The sequence below is a fragment of the Dermacentor silvarum genome, chromosome 7 (genome assembly GCF_013339745.2).
Source record: "Dermacentor silvarum isolate Dsil-2018 chromosome 7, BIME_Dsil_1.4, whole genome shotgun sequence".
NCBI lineage: Eukaryota > Metazoa > Arthropoda > Arachnida > Ixodida > Ixodidae > Dermacentor > Dermacentor silvarum.
In genome coordinates, this window is record NC_051160.1 from 141961807 (window position 1) to 141970536 (window position 8730).

An 8730-nucleotide genomic window follows, 5' to 3' on the forward strand; every position below is an offset into this window, starting at 1 on the left:
ACACGAGTGCCACTTGAGGTCAGATAAAACTGTGTCCATCATGCGTTGAAATGTGGCTGGAGCGGAGCACAGTCCAAAAGGGAGGACCTTAAGTTCATAGAGGCCGTCCGGTGTTATAAACGCCGTTTTTTCCCGGTCCCGTTCGTCAACTTCAATCTGCCAGTACCCGCTACGTAGATCCATTGAAGAAAAGTAACAGGCATGCCGCAGACGATCCAAGGAGTCGTCAATCCGAGGAAGTGGATAAACGTCCTTTTTCGTGATCTTGTTCAGTTTGCGATAATCTACACAGAATCGTAGTGAACCGTCTTTCTTCTTAACTAGTACAACAGGTGATGCCCAAGGACTTGTCGATGGTTGAATGACATCATCATCCAGCATTTGCTTAACTTGATGACGAATAGCATCCTGTTCTCTCTGTGACACGCGGTGAGCGTGTTGGCGAACAGGTTGGACGGTCGGTTCAGTGATGATTCTGTGCTTGGTTAGAGGAGTCTGCTTGACCTTCGAGGTGGTGGCAAAACAGTCGTTAAATGATGATAGTAGGCTGAGGAGCCTCTCCTGTTGGGGTTGTTTCAGCTGTGCATTGACGTTGATGTGACTGGTCAAGTCCACATCGCTGTTTTCCTGCATCGAGATTGTCGTTACCGAAGCACATGCGTTGGACTCGTCCACTGTTTCAAAGTAGGCAATGGTGGTATGCTTCGCAAATTGCTTGTATTCGCCGCTGAAGTTAGTAACTAGGATCGTGGTTTGCGGTAACGTTACGCAGTCATCGACCACGCGTAAAGCCGCGCGATGATGTTCATCCTTAACATCACAATCCGAAGAAACATTCTTCCAAAAAGTCACGAACAAGTCACGCAGATTAATGATCGCCCCATATTCCTGAAGAAAATCCATGCCCAATATAACCAGTCGAGAACACTTGGGCAGCACAAGGAAAGGCGCTACGAAGGTCGAAGTATAAATTGTAAGTCTGGCGGTGCATCGTCCAATGGGTGACACGAGGTGTCCTCCAGCCGTGACCAGGTGTGGGCCGTCCCACGCTGTCAGCACTTTGCGTAACCGATTCGCCAGCGAGGCACACATAACCGAGTAATCAGCTCCCGTATCGACAAGTGCAGTCACCGGATAACAGTCGACGGAAAGAGTAATAACAGCAGAAGCTCTTTTGGCGGTTTCGAAGGAAGGCGTCAGCGGTACGTCGCGAGGGGGTGGCGTCGGCGGAGGATATTTCACGGTTCGCATGACAGCGGCCTCACCCCCGGAGGTCGCCGTTTTCAGTTTCCCCGGCGCGGGCTTCCGCCGGTGACTCCAGTGGAATCAAAGGCGGGTCGAGCGCGGTTTGGTGATGTGTGCCGACGAGGTGACGGCGACCGCGACTGTCTTCGCTGAGGGACAGGAGGAAGACGGTTGCTTTCCAAGTACTCCTCGATTTCCTGTGGGCGTTCGCCATAGCGCGGGCAACGGGCGTCCGGATGGTATCCCCGCAAACCAATCCGTCGGTAATGGCAGTCGCGATAGAAGTGTCCAGCCTCCCCACAGTGATAACACAACGGACTGTGGTCGGGAGCGCGCCATACCGTTGACTTCCGCGGACCAGGACGAAAGTCTGTTTGGAGAGTCGTGCGGTGGCTTGGGCTTGGGAAGCGTCGAGGAGGCCCTGTAGGTGTATGCGGGAAACGGGCCGTCGACGGCGTAGAAACCCGAAGAGCATCGTCGTACGAGAGCGTGGGAGGTTCGGTTCGCGTTGGTGGAGAGGGATGAACCACCTGCCTGATTTCCTCCCGAATGACGTCCGTAAGAGCCGCGGCACTCGGAGGTGCCGATCCATAATGCCTCTGGAGTTCTTCTTGAACAACCTGCCGTATTAGTTCGGTAAGGGCTTCCCTGTCATCCCTTGCAGGTACAAGCGAGCATGCCGCAGTCACGGTGGTCTGGCGTGCATACTGCGATAGCCGCTGCCGAAGCATGCGCTCCATTACTGTTGCCTCACGGACGAACTGAGACACCGTTGTAGGAGGATTGCGCACGAGGCCCGCGAAAAGCTGTTCTTTTACGCCTCGCATTAACATGCGCACCTTCTTGTCTTCTGGCATTAGTGGGTCGGCCCGACGGAACAATCGTGTCATGTCCCAGGAAGCAAAAGTCGGCTACAAGCCTTCTTGACTCGGCTTGACCCAGCTTGACACGGCTAGTGCTAAGTTAAGCTCCAAATTAGACGTCTTCTGTATAGCTTATATGTCTAGTCTTGAAGACTTCTACTGTAAGACCTGGTGGAGACGTACAGACGACACGTACGCAAGACCTGGCGGTACACGTTTTTAAAGTCAATCTCCAAGTCTTGCAAGCAAAACTTGCGCACATTTTTACTACCAGCTTACAACGATTCCTTCGACAGCACCATCAGTGGAATGATTACATCGTTATGGTATCGTCATATAACAGCTCTCCGCACAAAACAGTGTATTACCAGCGTACTGCAAGGTTTATGCTCGAGTCGATTTTGCATAGGCCGCTAGTTAGACGGTTACAGCGCGCGTACCAAGTATCAGCCAATGAGGAGGTACCTTCCTCCATGGCCAATTCAAACCTACCGCGTCAGCTCAAACTAAAAGCCGGGCCATAGTTTCGTGTGCCCGTGATGGCAATACAACAAAATCTTTCAATAAAATGTGTGCCGTTATTACGCAATTCGTAAAAGCTTTAATAAAACATTTTGAACGAAGTTTCACAGGCTAGTATAACATATGGTGAGGCACAACAGTTGGTGCGCTACTATGGCTTGGCTGCTTCCAACGCTAGCTCCCGCGCCTGCCCATAGCCTCCTCTATACTTTTCTTTTTAGTTATAGAGGAGGCTATGGCCTGACATGCTGCCGTTGCCGTGCATTGTCTCCGTTCGCGCTTGCCGTGTCGCGCATGGCCGCGCGCCCGCACTTTGCAAAGGATTCAACGGGTCGGTTTCGTGCGCACATCGCATTCTCTGTGTGTTCCTGCGTTGATGGCTCAGCTTTGTTTTGGTAAGTGGTTAAAGTTTTTCTCTCTTTTGAAAGCTCTGTCACGATTGTAGCACCATGACCCTCTTGGTTGATTGTTTCTCATGCAACGGCTGTTGTTTCGAATTTCCTCGCGGCACGTCCGATGTCACGGACACTATATATAAGCTCGTCAGGTTGGGATTACATTTTGGTTGGTGTAGGATCATTCACTGCCGTTAGCATCGAATGACCGTGCTAAAATTGTTACATCGGGAACCACTTCTCGCGGAATCGCCGCCTAGTTTCCTCGTGGTCGAAAGTTGCGAATTTTTTAAGCTGGTGCTGTAATTATATAAACGCGAGCTATGCCGCTTATTGACTTATATTACTTCGTTGATGGTCTTAGAACTGCATCACTATGCGAATAATATATCTGCGTCCCCGACTGATTGCATCGAGACGTAAGCACGTGCGTTTTATATACGTCCGCTGCATTCAGTGTGTGAAGAACAAATGCAAAGCAACAACAGCTTGATTTGGGCGAGTTGGTACATACTGAATAACGTAGGTACAGCGCAACAACTTTTGTAAGGAAACGGATACGCTCTACCAGCGTTTTCCTGTCTAATTGTTTCCTTCCAAAAATTGTTGCGCTGTACCTACGTTATCCAAAAGCAAAGCGGCGCACACAAAAACAAAATGAGACTTTGTGCGAACTCCCTTGTTGCCCGTTGTATAAGATACGCTTCGATTCATTTTTTGTAGTACCCAAGGCCTTGAACAGCAAAAGTATGACAGCCTGCCCAATGCAAGCACTTCTATGGATGAATGCTACCCGTAGTGCAGTGAGGCCATGATTTCAGCGAAGAATACCAACCACAGTGACATAATCTTGAGCCAGGTTGCACCTCAGATAGGGAATGATGGCACTAGTTCCCAAAAGCTTGGATGGGACTTGAAGTACTTACGAGCAGATCAGGATCGAACATGTGCAGCTATATAGGAGTATACTCATGCATGTAGAAGTTGCGTCGTGCAACATGTTATTAGCTACCGTCCAAGCTGTCAAAGTGTGCATGGCTCTTGCTATCTTTTTTAGGTGCTTTCAGACATTCACGTACTAATCACAGACATGGGAAGACTATAAGACGTCAAGATGAAAGGCTCCTAGCAGCTCTCAGTGTTCCCAACGAAACTGGCAGAATGGCAGTGGCCGATTACAAGCTGCCTTTGGTGAACAAAGAAACCGTGACCACATTAGAATCCGAGCAGAGCTCCAATCCTGCATTCTGATGACACCTTGTAAGTAAAAGCTTTATGAATTGACTACATGAGCACATTTTTATAATAACTCGTGCCAGGTGTAACTAATGCCTTTTATATGCATGTTAAATTGACTTCATTGTTTTATTGAAATTGTGTGGCTTCATGTTTTTGAGTTGTATACGCAGTAGTTTCAGTTAATACTTTTTTATACTATGGCTGTTTGCATCTTGGCAGTTCTTGTGTGTAAATATTGCTGCAGTAATTTCTCTGGAATGCATAATCATCTAGTGTCATTTGCTGTTCTGCCTTACCTTTTCTGGGGATTTCATACCCGCCTTCATGCAGCCACTGTAATATCTGCAGTGTGTATATTTGGTGTTTTCAGCATTGAATCCCTTTTTTTCTCTTCCAAATTTTTTTTCAGACACAATGGCTCTCTGTTATGTGGGGCTGGTACTTAAGAAGCTTTACTGCGGGCATCCTACCCACTATTTTCAGACAGTTTTGGCGGAAACTTAAGCTGGACTCTAGGCCAGCGGCGGAAAAAGAGCTTCAGGGACGTGCATGTCTACAGTGTCATGGAAGGTAAGTTTAGAGGGCTGCTGTTTGACTGGGCCTAGAGATAAAGTGCACTGACTCTTACTCATAAAATACATGCTGTTTTGAATGAAAAAAATAAATAAGGACATGAACACATTTGAAAAAAATATCATCCATCCAGTGTAGCTAAGTCGGGTGTACGTCTTTTTCTTTTATAAGCCTTCCTCCCCCTTGCAGTTCCATAGAACTGATGTTCCAGAAATTTTATTTATGAGTTGCAGATCTGTTCGTATGTAGCAATGGTTCGGATATCAGCCACAACTGCTGATACCGTGTACACGTGCTACTTGCACTGTTTGACTAGATGGTTTGGTATTCCAGAAGCTATTCATAGCAATACCACGTGGGAAAATGTGATGACCGATGCCATTCGCCAAGTAGCAACTGCCTGGTTGAAGAATGGCAGTTTGCGAGCGGATAAAAAGCCAGCACATTACATTAAGCTTAGTGTTCAGATAGTTTTATATAGAAATTTAAGATATACTTACGTTTTTAACTGAGTCAGCATCATGTAGCATGTTTACATCTTATTAAAATCGACTGTTGGTTCTATATCAGAAGTGCATGGTATGGGATTAACATTTTGTCTTGGCGTTCTAAACTCTACTTATATCAGTCTGTTCTCAATCGCCAGATAACTTCCAACGACCATCTCTGCATGATGTTGTGACATCATGCTTTACTGTGGCCATAGGGAAACTTGTATACATACTGAAGAATTTTACTTTAGACAATAAATTCTGGGAACCCCAAGTAGAGTTGGCGTTCAGGGCCACTTGCTTACATGATGCAGTGTAAAAGAAAGATATAAATATTTACTTCCAGGCAGCAAAAGGACATGGGAAATGCTTTAGGTGAACGTGAAAAGGCATTTTAAGTTATAGAATGAATTATACCTGTCTTCTGGCACTATGCTTATGCCTGCAGATTTTAAGCAGTTTTTTATGTGTTGTATTTGTTTCTTTTATGCCATTGTTCATCTTGTGAGGACAGCCACTGAAAGGCCAGGCTTAAAACAAGTATAACTATGCATCATGAGTGCATCAGTCCTATAATGTTTGAAAGTGGTGTGCGCATTACATGCCCTGAACAGTAGTCACCGAGAGAAAACAAAGTGTATTCGCTATTTTTCTAATATCTAGAGATTATTTCTTAGTCATGTTTATGCTAAGCATTTGGCTTTTACTGGCCTTACTATAAGTGAGTCTGTTCTTTTTTCCTTTTTTTCGACTGGCGCAGATGCATCAAAGGATACTGGACCTGCCGCCAGCTGACATGCCTTTCTTCCTCCTTAGTTCTGTTAAGATGTGGGTTCAGTTTTTCTAGACATGCATTTCATAATATATGCAGTCTAGTCAATCAGTGCACGGCATTGCATGCCATTCATTTCCTATGTATATATTTAGTCAGAATCAAAGCAGGACAAGCACATGTACATAATTTGCAAGAATAAAATTTTGTTTTTTGATAATTTTGCTGCCTCTTAAACATTGTTATGAAATGCTGGCTATAGAAGAGGCATTTTACAAGATGTCTTTTCAATGTGCCTCATTCAACACCCTTGTGTGCTGCATGACTTTTGCTTGTGTTATCAGTATACCCAAATTAATTGTGCGCTAATGCAGATCACTGGTACTGCTATTGTTTTCTTGGAACCAGTGGTGCGATTCAGGATTTCTAGGAAATGTACATATATTGAATGCGACTGGCTTTAACTTCAAAATAAAAACACGCAACGCTACTAAGCTGAAAAAAGTTCAGTATTATGTGCCTAATGCATGTTTTTCCAAAGGTATAAATATTAAAGGCTGCATAGATTCCATAGTTTGGTAATGAAATCTGTCAAGGTATAATAGTGAGAGCCCATCTGTGACATGCAAACATGTATACATACATATGCCAACAATGTCATTTATGCACTGAAATAACATTCTTCCGAAGTGAATAGACTCGCAAGAACATTAATACGCTTTGCAAGTGAACAGCACTGTAGAAATTGCATGTCGCTCAACATTATACCTTCACAGATTTTATTACAAACTGTGAAATCTATGTGGCTCCTTTTAATATTTATGCCTTTGCAAAAGCATGCATTTAGACCATTATACTGAACTTTTTCAGCTTAGTAGCTTTGGTGTGTTTTAGTTTTGAAGTTAAAGCCAGTCACATTCAATATATCTACATTGGTTAGAAATCCTGAATCACAGACTGGTTAGAAGAAAAGCATATCAGGACCAGCGATCTGCATTAGTGCATGGTTAACATATGCATTAGTTAACCTTTTTTTTGCAAGGTGGATTGCAAAATTTCTCCGGCAAGCAAAATAATCCTTTATACGAAAGTTCTACAGATAGTCTAACGAACAGCTTGCCAAGACTTCCCCAAGACGAATACGGAGGGAGCATTAGCTTGGCTTCAGGAGTGCTTGTGGAGTTCTAAGGCTACTACTCGGCTTGTAGAAGCCGGATAGTAGACAACCTCCTGGCTTGAACAAGCCCAAATGTAGACGTCTTCTAGATGGGTTTTTGCTACCTGGGGTCTTCCACGAACATGGCGACGGTTTCGTTCGGCATTTGGAACCTGGAAGATAGTGCCTGTTCGGCTCTTTCTTTCCTTTCGGGGGTACTGAAGGCGTCACGAAGCAGGCGGTAAAACTCCTGCCAGCTGGTAAACGAAGCTTCGTGGTTCTCGTACCATACCCTTGCCGCGTCTCAAAGGGAAAAGTAGACGTTCTTCAACTTACGGCGATCATCCCAGTCATTAAAGGTGGCGACCCGGTCGACATGGTCTAACCAGTCTTCTACGTCCTCAAAGGCGTCGCCGTGGAACGGGTTAGGCGTGCGAGGCGCGTTGACAATGCAAGGTACAGCAGCATTTGGGATCTCCTCGGTTTGGCTTGCGGTTGTTGTTGCCATCTTCCTCGCAGAGTTTGCCAGGGGACTGTACTGCGGTGGAAGACCTTGGAGGCGACGGCTGCTTCGATAGATTTCTGCAGTCTCTGAGGTACTGGCGTTGGTAGCTTCTGGTTCAGTACCAGCAGGCATAGGGCGTATGTGTACCCAGCACCTCCACCAGTTTGTCGCGAGAGGAAAAGGCAGGCAGTCAGTTCCGAGCGAACGGCTGTTTACTGTTTTGGCCGCAGCAGCCAACAACACTTCTTCGTCCTCGTTCTCTAGCGTTACTAACGCGTGGCAATATGCACAAGACAAAGATAATATTCAATATCATGGCATGGGAGCAAGAAATCAAGCTCGCCGGTCAGCCTCTAGAGTCTGTTCAGGAGTACGTTTATCTAGGTCATTTATTCACAGTACCTTGATCATGGGAAGGAAATTTACAGAAGATTAAAAATGGGTTGGTGTGCTTACGGAAGGTTTTGCCAAATCCTGACAGGGACCTTACCAATATCGTTGAAAAGAAAACTGTGCAATCATTGCATTCCTCCAGTGCACACATATGGGGCAAAAACTTAGAGGTTAACGAAAAAGCTCTACAACACGTTAAGGACCGCACAAAGCACGATGAAAGGAAAACTATTAGGTGCAATATTAAGAGACAGGAAGAGAGAGGTGTGGATCAAAGAGCGAACGGGGATAGCCGATATTCTGGTTGACATTAAGAAAAGCATATGGTGCTATGCCGACCAGGTAATGCGGGGGGCAGATAACCGGCGGGCCATTAGTATTACCGAAAGGGTGCCAAGGGAAGTGAAGTGCAGTCGAGAACGGCCGAAAATTAAGTGGGGTGATGAAATTAGGAAATGTGCAGGCGCAAGTTGGAATCAGCTAGCGGAGGACAGGGGTAATTGGGAATCGCAAGGCCTGCGATCCCCAATTACCCCTGTCTGCGACCTCCTCCTTTGGCCTGCAGTGGACATAAAG

The 8730-nt window shown here is 45.8% G+C and overlaps 1 long non-coding RNA gene across 1 annotated transcript; it reads left to right on the forward strand.

The window, feature by feature from the left end:
- The first annotated feature begins 2902 nt into the window (after positions 1-2902).
- Positions 2903-6706, forward strand: LOC119457352 (uncharacterized). Its single transcript, XR_007467668.1, has 4 exons — positions 2903-3025; positions 4083-4285; positions 4674-4834; positions 6089-6706. It is a non-coding gene; the product is annotated as an uncharacterized LOC119457352 (long non-coding RNA).
- Positions 6707-8730: the final 2024 nt, after the last annotated feature.